This window comes from Gymnodraco acuticeps, unplaced genomic scaffold (assembly GCF_902827175.1).
Source record: "Gymnodraco acuticeps unplaced genomic scaffold, fGymAcu1.1, whole genome shotgun sequence".
NCBI lineage: Eukaryota > Metazoa > Chordata > Actinopteri > Perciformes > Bathydraconidae > Gymnodraco > Gymnodraco acuticeps.
In genome coordinates, this window is record NW_022992336.1 from 975,116 (window position 1) to 994,737 (window position 19,622).

Below are 19,622 nucleotides of genomic sequence, written 5' to 3' on the forward strand. Positions count from 1 at the left end.
ACAGTTACGTGGATATTTTATACAAGTGTAAATGTATGCACACAAACTCAGATTTTTTTTCTGCAAGTGCTCACATCAGGTTTTCACGCTCTCGCATTTTGCACCATATCTACCTTCATACTTAACTGAGGGGCAAAGACGTGTTTCAAAGTAAAGTCATTTTTATTTAAATGTAATCAAAAGAAAAAGGAAACTCAGGAAATGTTGCTGTAAGATAAAATTGTGGGTTATACATTACATTACATTACATTGCATTTAGCTGACGCTTTTATCCAAAGCGACTTACAATAAGTACATTCGACCAGGAAGACACAACCTTGAAGAAAACAGAATCATATAAGTACATCAGGTTTCATAGAGCCAAACATTTCAAGTGCTACTCAACTGGCTTTAGGTAAGCCAGTCCTTTATTAGTATAAAAGTGCTTCGTTAATAGTTCTAACGCTCGAAGTGGAGTCCAAAGAGATGAGTTTTCAGTTTGCGCCGGAAGATGTGCAAGCTATCTGCCGTCCTGATGTCAATGGGGAGCTCATTCCACCATCTTGGAGCCAGGACAGCAAACCCACGTGTTTTCGCCGATGGGAACTTGGATCCCCCTCGCAGCGAGGGCGCAACGAGTCGTTTGGCTGATGCAGAGCGTAGTGCACGCGCTGGGGTGTACGGTTTAACCATGTCCTGGATGTAGGAAGGGCCAGATCCATTCGCAGCATGGTAAGCAAGTACCAGTGTCTTGAAGTGGATTCTAGCAGTTACCGGAAGCCAGTGAAGGGAGCGGAGGAGCGGAGTGGTGTGGGAGAATTTAGGAAGGTTGAAGACCAGACGAGCCGCTGCATTCTGGATGAGCTGCAGAGGTCGGATGGCACATGCAGGTAGACCAGCCAGGAGGGAGTTGCAGTAGTCTAGGCGTGAGATGACGAGAGCCTGGACCAGAACCTGAGTCGCTTTCTGAGTCAGCTGGGGACGTATCTTCCTGATGTTGTAAAGCGTGTATCTGCAGCAACGGGTTGTAGCAGCGATGTTTGCAGTGAAGGACAGGTTGTTATCTAGGGTCACACCCAGATTCCTTGCAGTCTGAGTCGGGGAAACAACTGAGGTGCCGATGTTGATTGTTAGGTCAAGAGTGGGACAATTATAAACACAAGAACTATTCAGTTTTAAATTATCTTTATTAAATGTTAAAAATTGTTACCTAAAATGCAACATTAAAAGTCTGAGGCCAGTTAATGGGGTGGCAGGCTACTTCACGTGACACTAGGGTGCAACCAAATGCTCACCATGTGCAGTCACAGCAAACCACACACAGCAAATAGGTCACTCTCAAGCATGCTCCCTGGTGCTCTTCACCACAACAAACAGCGAGGGTGACTAGCCCCCCCAATGACCGGCACTCAGCTTTACTAAAATAAAACAAACTACTGAAACAAGGTTTAACAAAAAGGATCCCAGTTGGTTAAATAATGATAAACAGGTAAAGTATAAGCGTAAGACAAATGCAAAATTAAATCAACCAAAACACTAAGTCAAAACAGCACAAAACAGCAGCAGGTGAACCTAAAAGCAATAGTTAAATGAAGATTAAAAATGGCTCGCCATGCGGCATCCAAACAATTCAGGTTCTGCCTTATACTCACCACAGGAAGAGGTTTTAGTAGTGATGTTACGTATTGCGCCGAGGCTTCGGAGCGTGTGTCGAGTAATCCCCAAAACTTTTTGTGAAGCATGTATCGAGGCTTGTATCGTTTTGGGCCAGTGACGTCACCGATGACAAACGAAGCCTCGCTGCCTGTCGATACCACGTGACTGCTTCACTAAGCGATTCAGACCGGTTGAACCGTTGAACCACAACGCTCAGTGACACGATGGAATCAAGAGAGCTCAGACCCTCACTCATATAGAGGTCGGAACATGTCATAAGTATAAATAGATACAAGCATAAATAAATGTCGGAATAAAAACATCAATAAATACAGGAATACATATCTTACAGTGTTTTCAAGGAGATTCAGTGTGTGTGCTGTGGCTCAGCTGGAAAGTAGTTGACTCATGACCGCAGGGTCCCTGGTTCAACGACTGAACAATACGTATTTTTTGTTTTTTATAAAAGCTACAGCTAAATGAGATAATGTAGTTAATAAATGTATTCTTTGATATGGTTTAGCCTTTCTCAGGCTACAACATGGTTCAGTTTACGAATATTATTAAGGAATACAAATCCCTCTTTGCAATGTTTAGCAGCCTCCTTAGGATTTCCAATCACAATCATTAAACTGTAATAAATACAATATTGTTAACATGAAAATATGATTTAATGTTCGTTGTTTAGAGTTATTCTAAGGCTTTACTCATTGGGAACTCGGTATCCCACATTCTCCACTGAGATCCAACATCTAGTTTCAGGTGGCCTGTGGAATTGCCAGTCAGCTGTTCCTAAGGCTGACTTCATCTCTGGCTATGCCTCCCTGCAATCTCTGGATTTCCTTGCTCTCACTGAGACCTGGATTACTCCATCCAACACATCCACCCCAGCAGCTCTCTCCACTGCATATTCCTTCTCCCATACACCCAGACCAACTGGCAGAGGAGGTGGCACTGGTCTCCTGCTTTCTCCCAAATTGAGCTTTTCCCTCTTCAAGCTACCTAACTTCACTCCTTCCACCTTTGAATTCCATGCCGTCACAGTAACCCATCCTATACAGTTAACCATTCTTGTTCTCTACCGTCCACCAGGCGCCTTGGGGGACTTCTTGGAGGAATTAGATAATCTCCTCTCACACATCCCTGAAACTGGCCCTCCCGCTGTACTTCTCGGAGACTTCAACCTCCAGACGGGGAAGATAGACGAACTAACATCCCTGTTAACCGCCTTTGCTTTCTCACTGTCTCCGTCCCCACCGACTCATAAAGCTGGCAATGTCCTTGATCTCATATTCTCAAGGAACTGCGCTACTTCTAACCTCTCTGTAAACCCGCTCCACACATCCGATCACTTCTTCATTTCATTCTCTCTACCCCTTTCCAAACATAACAAACTAATCTCTTCTCATCCTGCACTTGTCCGCCGTAACCTTCGTTCCCTCTCCCCCTCTACCTTTGCCTCGTCGGTGCTCTCAGCCCTCCCTTCCTCTGACTCGTTCCAACTCCTGCCTTCAAACTCTGCTACAGAATCTCTCCTCTCTACTCTCTCATCCACTCTGGACTCTCTCTGTCCTCTCACATCTCGGCAGGCTCGTCAGTCCCCTCCTGCTCCCTGGCTAAATGATGCACTGCGTGCTAATAGAACCGTCCTTAGGGCAGCAGAGCGGAAACGGTGGAAATCCAAACACCGTGACGACCTCCTAACCTATCAGGCTCTCCTCTCCTCTTTCTCTGCTTCGATCTCTCAGGCAAAAAGCACTTTCTTTCAAGATAAGATCCAATCTTCCTATTCCAATCCGAAAAAACTATTTTCCATCTTCTCCACCCTCTTGGACCCTCCAAAAGCCCCTCCCCCCTCCTCACTTCTGCCAAGCGACTTTGTTACCCACTTTGAAAAAAAGGTTGATGATATTCGCTCTTCTTTTTCTGACTCACCTTTACTCACCGCTGGGTCACCAGACCCTCCTTTCACCAACACACTAACCTCCTTTTCCCCTCTCTCTCCAAGTGAGGTTCTTACCCTCATTACCTCTGCCCGCCCTACCACCTGTCCTCTGGACCCTATCCCTTCAAACCTCCTTCAGACTATCGCTCCTGATATTCTACCGTTTCTCACCCATTTCATCAACACTTCTCTAACTTCTGGTCACTTTCCAAACAGTCTCAAGGAGGCAAGAGTAAACCCTCTCCTAAAGAAACCTACTCTCAACCCGTCTGATGTTATAAACTACAGGCCTGTCTCTCTCCTCCCGTTCCTGTCTAAATCAGTTGAACGCGCTGTCTTTAAACAACTCTCCTGTTATCTCCATGAGAACAACCTTCTGGATCCGCACCAGTCTGGTTTCAAGGCAGGTTACTCCAAAGAAACTGCTCTCATTGCTGTCACGGAGGAACTGCACACTGCCAAAACTGCATCCCTCTCCTCTGTCATCATCCTGTTGGACCTGTCTGCTGCATTCGACACGGTGAATCATCAGATCCTCCTTCGCACTCTCCAAAAACTTGGAGTTTCAGGCTCTGCACTTTCCCTCCTCACCTCATATCTGAAAGACCGTACCTACAGGGTGACTTGGAGAGGGTCTGAGTCCGACCCTTGTCAATTAACTACAGGGGTCCCTCAGGGCTCTGTTCTTGGTCCCCTCCTCTTCTCCCTGTACACAAACTCGCTCGGATCAGTCATTAGCCCGCATGGTTTTTCATACCACTGCTACGCTGACGACACCCAATTAATTCTGTCCTTTCCCCGCTCAGAGACCCAGGTCGTCGCGCGCATCTCTGCTTGTCTAGCTGACATCTCTCAGTGGATGTCTGCTCATCACCTCAAGCTCAACCTTGACAAGACTGAGCTGCTCTTCCTTCCGGGAAAAGATTGTCCCACTCTTGACCTAACAATCAACATCGGCACCTCAGTTGTTTCCCCGACTCAGACTGCAAGGAATCTGGGTGTGATCCTAGATAACAAACTGTCCTTCACTGCAAACATTGCTGCTACAACCCGCTGCTGCAGATACACGCTTTACAACATCAGGAAGATACGTCCCCAGCTGACACAGAAAGCGACGCAGGTTCTGGTCCAGGCTCTCGTCATCTCACGCCTAGACTACTGCAACTCCCTCCTGGCTGGTCTACCTGCATGTGCCATCCGACCTCTGCAGCTCATCCAGAATGCAGCGGCTCGTCTGGTCTTCAACCTACCTACATTTTCCCACACCACTCCGCTCCTCCGCGTGCACTACGCTCTGCATCAGCCAAACGACTCGCTGCGCCCTCGCTGCGAGGGGGACCCAAGTTCCCATCGGCAAAAACACGTGGGTTTGCTATCCTGGCTCCAAGATGGTGGAATGAGCTCCCCATTGACATCAGGACAGCAGATAGCTTGCACATCTTCCGGCGCAGACTGAAAACTCATCTCTTTCGACTCCACTTCGAGCGATAGAACTTTTAACAAAGCACTTATATACTGATAAAGGACTGGCTTATCTAAAGCCAGTTGAGTAGCACTTGAAATGTTTTGGCTCTATGAAACCTGTTTTCTGTTTTCTTCAAGGTTGTGTCTTCCTGGTCGAATGTACTTATTGTAAGTCGCTTTGGATAAAAGTGTCAGCTAAATGCAATGTAATGTAATGAGATAGAGCACACTGTTGAGATGTCCAATCTGCCTGTTTTACACACTTTGACCAACAGGGGGGTTTGTGTTCCAAATGAAGCCCATGATGAAGCCTCATGAGATGAACCCTTTTGCGAACCAATTGGCTGGAAAGCTTCAAAGCTTCATAAGGCTTCATCTCGCCATCACTAGGTTTTAGCACCTTGCTGAGCTTCAGTAATCTGTAAGGAAGCAGCAAGTAAGCCTACGATACTATGAGAAATTAATATCCGACATTTTAGTAGGCCTATTGCAGCCTACCTACCACCAACCATGAAAGGACAGCCAAGGGGAAGAACAAATGGAACCAGGTGCCTCTTATACCCTGCTCTAATGAGGGGAGTGTTTGGGGGAGGAGTCAGGCCCTGAGCTTCCTTCAGGAGCACTACTTAGCCTACTACAACTAAGGTAAAGGAAGTAACTGGCAAGAAAATAGGCTTGTTTGAGACGCGTTGCGGCTCGCCTCGAAAGTAGACGAGAATAGCCGATCGCAGCCGGGGGAGGTCTCAAAAAGCTCGCCTGAAGTCGGACAGCTCGGAGTCGGCTTCGTCTTCTTCTTCTTCTTCTCTCGGTTTTTTGGCGGATTGCACAACTTTAAGGTGCATACCGTCACCTCCGGAGTCGGCTTGACTCGGTTTGCATTTATAAAGAATGCACACGTGTTGAATCGTTAATGTCAGATATGTACAAAGTAAATACATTTGTTCCTGCTCAAGATTAGATTCAACTTTATTGTTATTGCACATATTACAGGTACTGAGAAAACGAAATGCAGTTTAGCTTCTAACCAGGTGCAACAAGCAGTAAAGTGAAAAGTAATGTACACAATCTACAGAATAAAATATAGAATTAATTGAATGATGAATAAACAGTGAGGGGTATGAATACACTAGATATCAGCCTGTGAGCAGTATGAACAGTGTGTATGAATATGCTAAGATATATAAAGTATGAAAACGGTAAGCAGTGCAAGTATAGTATAACATATATAGATATTAATTTCATGATGATAAACATTGTGGAACAATGATGAAAAATGTGAATGGAAGTGGCGACGTAAAACTGACACAAAACAACAACAAACTTTTGCCGAGCCAATTGGAGAGTTTCATCAGCAGCACGGGGTAAAAACCACCAATGAGCGCTAATATGAGCGCTAATAGAGAGAGACTTGGCTTTTATAATTTGGAATTTAAAATTGCACGACAGTCTTTATTCTCTGACATCATTGCCAAAAACAACGCACGTGCCTTGTTTGGTACCGTTGACAGACTAACAAACCCCCCAGTGTCAGTAGCCTCTGAATTTCTATAAAATTAGACAAGCAGTCAGTGCCTCTTTATCAGGTACAGCACATGTTTTGTCCCTGTGTCCACTTAAAATCAATGCAAACACCATGACACAATTCCATCAGATTAATGATAAAAACCTAGAGGACATTATTCAACTTCTGAAATCCTCCTCCTGCTGCCTTGACATTATACCAACAGGATTTTTCAAAAATATGTGTCTTTGCATGGCCTCAGATCTACTTCATATAGTAAACAAGTTTCTTCAATCAGGTGATTTTCCACAGGCCCTGAAAACTGCAGTCATTAAACCGCTCTTAAAAAATAATAATCTAGATGCTTCAGTAATGAACAATTATAGGCCCATATCAAACCTCCCATTTCTAGGTAAAATCCTTGAAAAAGGAGTTTTTCAAAAGTTGAGTAATTTCTTGAATTTAAATAACTGTTTCGATGTGTTCCAGTCAGGCTTTCGTCCAAACCACAGCACTGAGACTGCTCTTGTAAAGGTCTTCAATGACATCCACTTAAACACAGACAGTGGCAGAACTTCAGTGTTAGTATTAATAGATCTCAGTGCTGCGTTTGACACTGTTGACCACAACATATTACTAGTCCGACTGGAAAACTGGGTGGGACTTTCGGCAACAGTTCTAAATTGGTTTGAATCCTACTTAAAGGACAGAAACAACTTTGTTTATATGGGTAAATACACATCTGAGTTGACAAATATGACATGTAGGGTTCCTAAAGGCTCCATCTTGGGGCCTCTTCTCTTTAACATCTACATGCTACCACTGGCTCAGATAATGAAAAACAACAAAATAAGTTACCATAGCTACGCGGATGACACCCACATTTACATAACCATTTCACCAGGAGACTATGCTCCAATTCAAACACTAAGTGCATTGAACAAATCAATGACTGGATGTGTCAGAACTTTCTCCAATTAAACAAAGATAAAACTGAGGTAATTGTTTTTGGAGCCAAGGCAGAACGTATAAAAGTTAGCGCTGAGCTCAAACAACAGATAAAGCCAGAAATCTAGGTGTAGTCATGGACCCTGACCAGAGTTTCAACAGTCACATTAAAACAATTACTAAATCAGCCTACTATCATCTAAAGAATATATCTAGGATTAAAAGACTAATGTCCCAGCAGGATTTGGATAAACTTGTCCATGCTTTTATCTTCAGTAGACTCCATCCATCCATCCATCTTCTCCCGCTTATCCATGGTCGGGTTGCGGAGGTAGCAGTTCCAGCAGAGAGCCCCAAACTTTCCTTTCCCTGGCCACATCAACCAGCTCTGACGTATCCCAAGGCGCTCCCAGGCCAGCAAAGAGATATAATCCCTCCACCTGGTCCTAGGTCTACCCCTTGGTCTCTTCCCAACTGGACGTACCTGGAACACCTCCCTCTGGAGGGACCCAGGTGGCATCCTTATTAGGTGCCCGAACCACCTCGACTGGCTCCTTTTGACGCGAAGGAGGAGCGGTTCCACTCCCAGTCCCTACCGGATGACTGAACTTCTCACCTTATCCCTAAGGGAGACGCCAGCCACCCTGCGGAGAAAACCCATCTCGGCCGCTTGTATCCGCAATCTCGTTCTTTCGGTCATGACCCATCCTTCATGACCATAGGTGAGGGTAGGAACGAAAATGGCCCGGTAGACAGAGAGCTTTGCCTTCTGGCTCAGCTCTCTTTTCGTCACAACAGTGCGGTAAAGCGACTGCACCGCTCCCGCTGCTCCGATTCTCCGGCCCATCTCACACTCCATTGTTCCCTCACTCGAGAACAATACCCCGAGATAATTGAACTCCTTCACTTGGGGTAAGGACTCATTCCCTACTTGGAGTGGACAGTCCATCGGTTTCCTGCTGAGAGCCATGGGCTCAGATTTGGAGGTGCTGATCCTCATCCCAGCCGCTTCACCCTCGGTTGCGAACCGATCCAGTGAGTGCTGAAGGTCGCAGACCGATGAAGCCATTAGAACCACATCATCTGCAAAAAGCAGTGGTGCAATCCTTTGTCCACCAAACTGCAGACCCCCTCCCCCACGACTACGCCTCAAAATCCTATCCATGTATATTACAAACAGGATTGGGGACAAAGCGCAGCCCTGGCGGAGGCCAACCCTCACCGGAAATTGGTCCGACTTACTGCCGAGGACCCGGACACAGCTCTCGCTTTGGGAGTACAGAGATTGGATGGCCCTGAGTAGAGACCCCCTCACCCCATACTCCTAGACTCGACTACTGTAATGGTGTCTTTGCAGGTCTCACTAAAAAATCTATTAGAAAGCTGCAGCTGATTCAGAACGCTGCTGCTCGAGTCCTTACTAACACTAAGAAAGTGGATCACATCACTCCTGTTCTGAAGTCTTTACACTGGCTTCCTGTGTGTCAAATAAATGATTTCAAAATACTGATGCTGGTTTATAAAGCATTGAATGGTTTAGGCCCAAAATACATTTCTGACCTACTGCTAAATTATGAACCATCCAGAACTCTCAGGTCTTCAGGGACTGGTCAGCTTTCTGTCCTCAGAGTCAGAACTAAACATGGAGAAGCAGCGTTCAGTTATTATGCTCCAAATATCTGGAACAAACTACCAGAAACCTGCAGGTCTGCTGCAACTCTTACTACTTTTAAATCCAGGCTGAAGACTTTTCTTTTTGCCGCTGCTTTGAATGGATATATTCATATCTTAAACTGCACTGTAACTTTTATTATCTTTGCTTTTTAATGCCATTTTCTTAATGTCTTTCATTTTTGTAAAGCGCTTTGAATTGCCTTGAAGTCCCCCCGTAGGTAGTTAAAGTCCCCTACGTGTGTCGTTTTGGTTTCAAGACCCTGGTTCGCGGAGGACACCAAAAAGGTACTAGAAAAGACAACTTAAACTTAACTAATGTGCATTTAAAAAAATAGAAATCGTTTTGGCGAAAACTAAAAAGGTACCATGGGGTACAGGAATCCGTTTTGGTTTCAAGACCCTGGTTCACGGAGGATACCAACAAACTCCTAGAAAGACAAGGTAAACTTTACTATGTGCAATTCAAAATAAAAAAGAGGAATAGTTTCGGCGAAAACTAAAAGGTATCATGGGGTCAAATTAAGATTTTCCAAAGGGGGGTTCGTTTAGCATGAAACACTTGAAATAACTAAAGGACAAGCTAAACAAGAAAGAGGAAAGAAAGGGAGGTGATAGTAAACTATTTCTGCTAAAAAGTTAGCAATGATTGAGAGTCAGACCTAAACATTTCAGATGTGTGTATCTCATACTGCACTGTAACTTATATTCATATATCTTTGCTTTTAACCTGTTAAGCCCGAGAGACAACGGTACCGGGGCCCTCCCGCAAGATCTTGCAGGAAACAGTGTCTGAGGCAGCGGCGTAGCCACCATAGGGCCAGGGAGGGCCCAGGCCCACCCAGTAAAAGCTTCGGTGTCATTTAAAAAAAAAAAAAACATTTTTATTTATTTTATTTTTTTATTATTATTATAAAAAATGTATTCACCCATTGAGAATATCCAATAATTCAAAGTGAAATTCAAGTGAACAAATATCGAGTTTAATTAAAGACCCCGTGAAGTGTGCGCCTGTGCATGATCTGTTATGCTAATACGCAGTACTCAAGTTGTAAAAAAAATCAGGGGGGATGGTGGATTTTATCATATGGGGACATCATTTGTGCTGATAACCCGCAGAGGGTGGGAGACCAACCAGCATAAAGATAATTATTATACTCCTAAAACAACATGCATGTTATGGATGTTCAGATACTCCTTTCATTGCTCTTGACCAAGGCACCTCAGAATTAGAGTCGGTCCCCGGGCTGCCATGGCACCACTAACATTTAGGGTCAAATGCAGAGGACAATTAGTGCAAAATCTTTTTTTTCACTTTAATTTAAAGGGGGGGAGGGAATACAAAAATGTGGTTATAATGGAAGTATAAGGTACAAATCTTGTAGGTTAACAGTCCCTCATTTATTATTCAGATGGATCAACTGATTATACTAATAATAAAGACAAAATAGTTTTTAGAATATTGAATTATAGTGTATTTATTCAAAAAAGCAGTTACTGGTATACGATCAAAACTGGTATCTAAAGGGTTACATTTGTATCGTAATTAATTAAATAATTATGTAAATTCTTTATGAAAAATTTGAGGAAAAAAATTAGAAAAATATTGATCCGTCATCATTTTATTGCAGTTCAAATACAAATATTTTATGTTAACATTCCCAATGTTGCTTTTTTTAACAGGGCATTAAGTGCAAATTGAAATTGTTTACAAAATATGAAAATATGTTAAAAGATTATACAGATAATACAAAATAGGACCAATTTTGTCAATGGCTGCCTACTCCACTCTCCCCCATCTCATATAAGTTTCCAAAGATTTTCATAATCATGATTTTTGGTCTCAATTTTTCTGGCTCTTGCTTTCGGATTGTTAGCTAAGCAATGGCTTTGAAGCCAAGTCTTGACATATACCTCTGGTCTGAACTTGTTCAGTGGAGGGCCAACACACTTGACGAAAAGCAAGGCTGACATGCAATCTCACCTCACCTCACCTCTAGGGAGCTTCTAGTTGTGGTTAAAATGTTCATCTGACTAAACCCACGTTCACACTCAGCTGTGGGGATGACCAGAGTGTTCACTGCTTGAAGGTGGGGTTTCAGCTCTTCTGGTGCTGGTGGTATCATTTCATCAACAGTTTTTAGTCTTACCAGCTAGCTAACTCCAAACTAAGTTGTTATTGCTGCTTATGTCCATAGATTCCACCTTTGGTGAGTAAAGTAATGAGTAATGACTAAGATTACTGACTCTTGACTTACCTGAAATGTTATTTTTAGTATTTTTAAATATGAAGTCCCTCAGATCGCGTTGTCCTCCTGGTTGATTGGCCATTGTGATGACCGTTACCTGCGCTTCTGGCATCAATCAAACAGGCGCATCACAGCGCTCTGGCGCCCTCTAGGGCACTCGCATAGTATAGCGTCAGTGACTTGGTAAAAATGTCATTGCGTGTGTGCGTGCTCCCTCGCCCACAGTATTTTACTCAAAATGCGCAAAATTAATGTTGAAATAGCAGTAATACCAGTGCCACGTTCATTGATAAAATGACATAAGGGATGGAAAGGGGGAATGGCAGTTTTAGAAAGGGGATGATTTTGACCGTTTTTATTTCAGGGGGGATGCCATCCCCCCTCATCCCCCCTCAACTCGAGTACTGCTAATACGTATAGTAATGACCAAAATTGTCCATTGGAACCCATATCAAAAGATGTTGGAATAGCAACGAATTTGACGAGTTTTGAATTTGCCGCCGGGAAATCCGCAGTTGACCTCCGCCTTCGTGGGCGTGGCTTGCGATCTACTGCGTGACGTCACGAGATGGCCGCCGAAGTGTTACATTCATCACAGTTTATTGTTTCTCTGTTTCAAAGTCGAATTTATCAAAGTTTTTGATCGAGTATTTTACTGGAAAGTGTGTCGGAGTCGACTGAAAGTGATTGCCAATCGAGAAAACCTGACAATGGAGGCGACAGTGAAGAAAAAGGGAGCAAAAACACACGGGAAGCGATGCATTGCCGCTGGCTGTATTAATGTCAAGTCTGCCGAAGTGGCGATGTTTCTGTTCCCAAAAGATGAAGGTGAGCCTGGCTGGTGTCATTGTTTCGTAGATTCGTTGATTGTTCATGACAAATAAAGGCCACTAGTCGATTCGATTCGATTCGATTCGAGAGAGAGAGAGAGAGAAGAGAGAGAGAGAGAGAGTAGAGAGAGAGAGAGATAGAGAGAGAGATAGAGAGAGAGAGAGAGAGAGAGAGAGAGAGAGAGAGAGAGAGAGAGAGAGATAGACTGAGAGAGTTACAGGGTTGTTGTTAGCATCTGGCGCTAGCTCGGAGCTAACGGAGATTAGCTGTTTCAACAATAAGGAGAGGGAGAGTCCTCTCCTGTGGGACAGGCAAGAGCTTCGGAGCTAAGAGGTGGCGTCGCTTACGTCTCTCTTACGGCCCGTCCACACAGCAGCTTTTGGCGATTTGTCCACCGCTTCCAGCGCGTCTCCGCCCATTGACTTTGAATGGGGATGACGTCACTTTCCCTCGCTTGTCGCCGAACTGCATTGTGGGGGGGCGAGGCGAAGATTTCCAGGATTTCCAGGATGTTCAGGATTCCAAAGTTGAACAATGTTCAACTTTTGAGGCTGAGCTGGAAGCGATAGCCAATCAGATCCGTTTATGCAAATCTGACGGTGTGTCCACACAGCAGCTTTGACCAAATCTTGAAAATCCTGGAGCTGGGCGTGTCTGACAGCTTGGGGATTTCGCGACCAACAACCAATCACATGAATATCACATGAATATCCCGCCCCCGACATACAAAGCAAAAAAACCCGGTTCTTCTACACTATTGTCAAATAGGAAGGCTATGATGAACATTTATTTTTTTAACATTTTGAACATTTATGAGATTAATGTTTATGGTGCTATTTTATGCTACATTCCATGCTGGCTAATGATACTGTCTATGCTTGCTAGCAACGAAGTAAACTAGCAACGAAGTAAACTGGATATAAAATCCCCAAACGAGCGAAAACCTACCAGTTTCCCCCACTGTCTCTGCCACCTCCCTCCATGCCTGGTTCCTCCGGTTTGTATCCCGGTAAGTAAATAGGGACTGGTCATAAAGAACCGGGTGATTTGCTACCGCAATAACTAAGTTCTCCTCCATTTTTGTGGAATATAGAAATGAACTGCGGGTCTCGTTCTCCCAGCTTGCACGCGGTTTGATTGGCTAGCGCTTGAACTGTCAGATTTGCATAAACGGGTTTGATTGGCTGTCGCTTCCAGCTCAGCCTCAAAAGTTGAACAATGTTCAACTTTGGAATCCTGAACATCCTGGAAATCCTGGAAATCTTCGCCTCGCCCCCCCACAATGCAGTTCGGCGACAAGCGAGGGAAAGTGACGTCATCCCCATTCAAAGTCAATGGGCGGAGACGCGCTGGAAGCGGTGGACAAATCGCCAAAAGCTGCTGTGTGGACGGGCCGTGACAGTTCAACCGCGTGCAAGCAGGGAGAGCCAGACCACAGTTCATTTCCTCATATTCCAAACGAGAAATGACGGTAGCAAATCACCCGGTTCTTTACGACCAGACTATTTACCGGGATACAAACCGGAGGAGCCAGGCTTGGAGGGAGGTGCCAGAGACAGTGGGTGAAACTGGTAGGTTTTCGCCTGTTTGGGGAGTTTATATATATATATATTGCTCGCATAAAATCCCCGTTTTTTTTGCTTTGTATGTCGGGGGCGGGAGATTCATGTGATTGGTTGTTGGTCGTGTTGCTCGCAAAAAAAACCCAAGCTGTCAGACACGCCCAGCTCCAAGATTTTCAAGATTTGTTCAAAGCTGCTGTGTGGACGGGCCGTTACGTCGAGGCGTGCAGGAAACTAAACCCACCTCCCCTGAACATGGGTCGACTCAGACTGTCATGCCTGCTTACAAGCAGTAGTGCTTATAAGGGCAACACTAACCAGGCTTCGTGTGATTCTGTTTATGTGTACCTTACTTTGATCATCCGTTCACTGTTATTGATCATTGTGGAGAGAGGCAGACGTTTTGTTTTGTATTATAGCAGCTATCGGATGGAATCAATACATGGGCTGCACAGGTTGTCGTGTCCGACTATCACAAGTAGAATCATAATAAAAATACCCCGGTAAAATGTGCCTGTAGAAAACGGTTTATGCCACAATAGGATAGCAATAGCAAGTAGTCAGTTTAGCTTCGGTTGCTATGCTAACATCACCCATTTTATACCAGAGAAACTTTCATAACAGCGTTGTGATACCAAACAGCGTCAATTCAGACTGACACACATTCACTTAGGCTAAGGGGAACTGGGGATATGTATCAGCTGCTTGTGTGAGTCGGACAGTGAATACTTTAGAGCGGCCCGCTGCAGTGTGAGCTCACCGGGAGCTAACGGAGGAGAATAAACTCCCGTGGAAGAGCAGCCAACACTGCAGCGGTCGGTAAATGCTGCAGAAACACATTAATAAACAATGAACCACGGCACTCTGGAGCAAAGTATAAGGTTGGAGAATTCGTTATTCAATTTATTCTGGCTTCGTGTGATTAAAAGCAACACGATCGTCGACCCGACGCAGTTCCCCGTTGTTGTTGTTGTGAGCGCCGTAATGCCGTTGGGGAGCAAATCAGCAATGTAAACGGTGACGTCATGACGCAGCAGCGGCAGCACCAGTCGGCTGCTGGGCGGTGTGAACAGAGCGGGAGAAGAAAAGGGAAACCGGAGCTGAACCAGAAAAGCTCTAGCTCGGAGCTAGAAAGGGAAAAGCGCTGGTGTGAAAGCCGCATGAACCGACAATTTTTTGCAGCTGGACGTGAACCGGATTCCGGAGCTAAGAGCCGGCGCCGCTGCGGTGTGAACAGGAAAAACCGGCGCTTTTCAGGCTCCAGCTCCGAGCCGGAGCTGAAAAAGCGCTGGTGTGAAAGGGGCATGAGAGAGATAACGTCAGTTCAGGGAGGTAAAGGACTCTAAGTGATTAGATTGTAAACTGTAGCCTAAGTTATCTCAGTGGGTTTAATAATGTAATAGTTTAATAATACTCTAGCACATGACATGTACATAAACTAATTATTTCCCAGAGGCTGAGCCCAAGCAGAGATTTTAAACAAGGCAAAGGACCCTTCAGTCTTCACGCCCCGCCCCCTCCTATTTTCCAATCGACAGTGACAGCACAGTCACTGCTAACCTGCTAACCATTCAGTGTGTTCTGTAGCCGGTCAATGTCTTCCCCATCGTCCATGTCGTCGCCATCATCCTCCCCACTTGACGTCCCTTACGGCTCAAATCTGTAGGGTTCAATGATGTCCTGCGCTTCCTCATCGTCACTTCCATCTTCTGTGCCACTTTCCTCATCTATCCAGCGGCGCCGGATTCATTTCAGTAGTGGGGGGGCCAAAAAGTGCGTGTGTATGTGACATAGCCTACTTGCCAACCCTCACGATTTTCGCGGGAGACTCCCGTTTTCCTCCCGGGGTCATATTTATCCCGCATTTCTCCCGATTTCTGACTAAATCTGATTTGTTTCATTCTAACATAACGCACCAAATGTTACTGTTTCCACTCGGACTTCAATACAGCTACACCATTGTTTGGTTTCCATGGTAACGTGTCTCTTTAGTAGCGCGAGCAAATGAAAGTTTGAGAGGGTCTTCAGGAGGAAGATAGTCAGAGAAAACAGAACAAGAATGGACAACTCAACCCTCTGCTCACTCCTTTCCTGTACATTAAACTATACAGACCAGCCCACATATGACAGCGCAGTTGCTCATTCCATCCCTTCTTTTTTCCTGCTACGCTCTTGTTTGACAAGCTGAATGTTGACTGGTGTTTGACTGAAGTAAGCTCTGTGAAAAGTTCCAGTTATTAACTTGGTATTTACAAAGCTGTCATCTCCACATTTGGAGAAAGTTACAAGCCGTTTGACAGCATCACATCTGCATATTTCACAGAAGGCTCGTTTAGTGGTTTTGCAAATAATTAACCACTCTCTGTTTTTGTACCATTCTGCATTGAAGTACCTTCTCTTTGCCCAAATAAGCTTTTATTTGCCCGTCACAATGTCCCGACAACAAACCTCCATGCAGTCGGAACCAGCCTGTTTCGGTTCAACGATGCCGGCGGCGGCGGTTTTGACAGCCTCTGCGGCCGCAGAGCTGCTGCTGGGGTTCATCTGGCTGCGCTGGTTCTATGGTTGAAGGACCAGGCTCCGGAGTTGTGGATGTCAGGGATGTGACATTCAAGTTGTTGAATTTCAGCTTAGTTTGACTGTATTTTGTTTTCTTATGCGCCGGTTCTTCTGACATGTTTGCAAGTTTATCTATCTAGGTTAACGGCTGACACACACTGAACAACGTAACACATAACGTAAACAACGTAACAAATAAACACATCTAAGCTTTGTTATTGGTTGTAATGTACATGGATACATTTGAATGGTGTGACAATGTCCTATTTGATTGGATTACAATGTACATATTCTTCCTGTTATGTCTGCCTGCTGTATTTTACCTAATGCAAAGTGACCTGCTCCATCGAAATCAGTCGCATTGATCCGAAGACACATTTTGAGTTGTATACACTGTTGGAAAGAGGAGATTCCTAGCTTTCTAATGATATCAGGATTGTTTTTGTACTATATTAAGCAAAATATGTCACATTATATAATGACTGTCACCGAGTCATCATTTTGAGAAAAAGGCCTTAAAGTTTCCTCTTCTCTGGATCGATCTGATTGATTATTAGCGGAGCAAATGATCAAAGTAGTACGGAGGGAAGATATTTTCGTTTGGATTACTGGTCTGGGGGGAGCTCGCGAGTGTGTGCGTGTATACCACGTGTGTGTGTTTGTGTATTTTTGCGTTTGTTTCCCGGGGAAAACTTTCAGGAGAAACACCGGCTGTTGTTATGCTTGCTGTGACGTCAAATTACTCCGTTCTCCGCTTGTAATTATGCCGTTAAAAGCTTCAAAGCTGTATTTATCATCTGAATTTGCCGAAACAAGTTTAATATTCTGAAAGCCAAGACTTTGTTTATTTGAAATCAGATGAAAACAAACTGTAACGGACCCTGCGGTGTTATCTATGATTACTATGCCTTACATTCATAATGTCAGCGGAGGGAGGGGAAGCAGCGCTGTAGAAGAGCAGAGTGGCGAGTGAGAGGCGAGCTGTGTTCTTCCCTTTACAAGCTTCAAAAATGCCTGTAGCTAATGAGATTGAATATAACAATCAACAATAACAAAATATACACAGCTAGATCAGATGGCGTTCTTTTTAGATGCGACTTTAGAGTAGAGGGAATTATTGAAACGGGATGTGTACAGGGTTCCGCGGCATCCGCTGCTGCGAAAATGTGGGGGCAGGGCCGTAAAGTGGGGGGGGGCCCCCCCGCTTCCGGCGCCCTTGCATCTATCCTGTCTGAAAAGTCCAAATCAATAATTTCTCTCGCAATTGTATCACTTTCCAAAGTCTCCGCCATGTTTACAATCACAACTGGGCCCATCTTGTGACGTCACAGTCTGCAAATTCCGGTAGGCTCAGACGGCCGTTATTATTAAAATGAATAATTAATTAATTAATAATTAAAATTATTTTAGCCATGAACAGGCAACCATGATATGTAAGGAATGAAACTGCCATTTCATTTTGGCATAAAAACATGCACTTCACGGGCACTTTAATGTTGTATGTGTTTTGTCCTCTGAACCAAACTCATTTACGGTAAAAACTGATTGTTGGTTCTGGCGCGCGCCATAATAACGTGAGAGAGGCAGAGAGCTGCCTGCAAAATAAATGATGGCTCAAAGTTCACTAATGAACTTTGGTTTTTTTTTAAAAGCCAGACTCAAGAAGAGCCCCAACTGCCCTCATCTAGCAGCGATACGATCATTTTCTGATAACGATTAAATAGCCCCACCTCCCTCTCCCCACCTCTCCTGCTGCTGGGCTGTCAGGAGAAAAACAATGTTAACGGAATCTCTGCCGCACTGTTCCCTCGTCCCTTGGAAGAGGCGGACAGGTGGGTGTTTTTCATCTGCTGGTGGACAGTCCGGAGAGATATACACAGGGTTGGGTTGTAACGGAATACATGTAACGGCGTTACGTAATCAGAACACAAAAATCAAGTGTATTCAGCTGGCGTTACATTTGAAAAACGAGTAATCTGATTACAGTTACTTTCGTAAACCTGAAGTGAATACATTTTTGGAATACTTATTGGAATTATTGGTGGAAAAGTTTCCTCACAAAATGTAATATTCATTACCGGCAGAACTTTGTGCACACTGCACGGCGCTGCAGCATGTCTGTGAGCGAGAGAGATGCAGCGTGTCTGTTAGGCCCCCGCACGCAGATGAGAGAGAGAGATCTCTTTTAAAATATATTGAAAGTTAGAAACGGAGATGGTTAGATAAAATGTGCAAGATAACGTTTATGTAGCATTTCTTTATTGTCGAAATGATGACATTTATAACGGGATAAAATCAAAGTGAATGGCCTGCTGCTGCTGAATGCATCCAAGTGACTGGAAACAGTTTTAAAAGTTATTACATCGTTTCAGATAATAATCCATCCATCCATCCATCCATCTTCTCCCGCTTATCCGTGGTCGGGTCGCGGGGGGGTAGCAGTTCCAGCAGAGAGCCCCAAACTTTCTTTTCCCTGGCGACATCAACCAGCTCTGACTGGGGGATCCCAAGGCGCTCCCAGGCCAGCGAAGAGATATAATCCCTCCACCTGGTCCTAGGTCTACCCCTTGGTCTCTTCCCAGCTGGACGTGCCTGGAACACCTCCCTAGGGAGGCGCCCAGGTGGCATCCTAACTAGGTGCCCGAACCACCTCAACTGGCTCCTTTCGACGCGAAGGAGGAGCGGCTCAACTCCGAGTCCCTCCCTGATGACCGAACTTCTCACCTTATCCCTAAGGGAGACACCAGCCACCCTGCGGAGAAAACCCATCTCGGCCGCTTGTATCCTTGTATATTTCAGATAATAATAATAAATAATAATGATAATTCATTCTATTTAGGGGCGCCTTTCAAAGGACCCAAGGACACCTTACAATTCATAACATATTCCAAGGAAAGGTTTTAAGACAGTACAAAGAATGCAGTCCGGGTGATGTTTTTTATGTGGAGTGCAGATGAGAGAGCTGTCCAGAATGACACCAAGATGTTGTGTTCTTGATAAGCCATTAAAACAGTAAAACAAGTGTCTCCTATTCACCAAAACATACCCATATGTTATGGAAAAAGAAAGTATTCCAAAAGTATTCTAAAAGTAATCTGCCACCGGTACCGGCGGGGATTGTTGTTAGCTTCTGATGCGCAGAAGAAACATCTGGCCCACTCTATTTTTTACAGGCCCACCCTAAAGTAGGTTACATTTCTGCCTATGCTACTGGTCTGAGGGCATCTTAACATTTAATAAACTATGAATGTTTTATA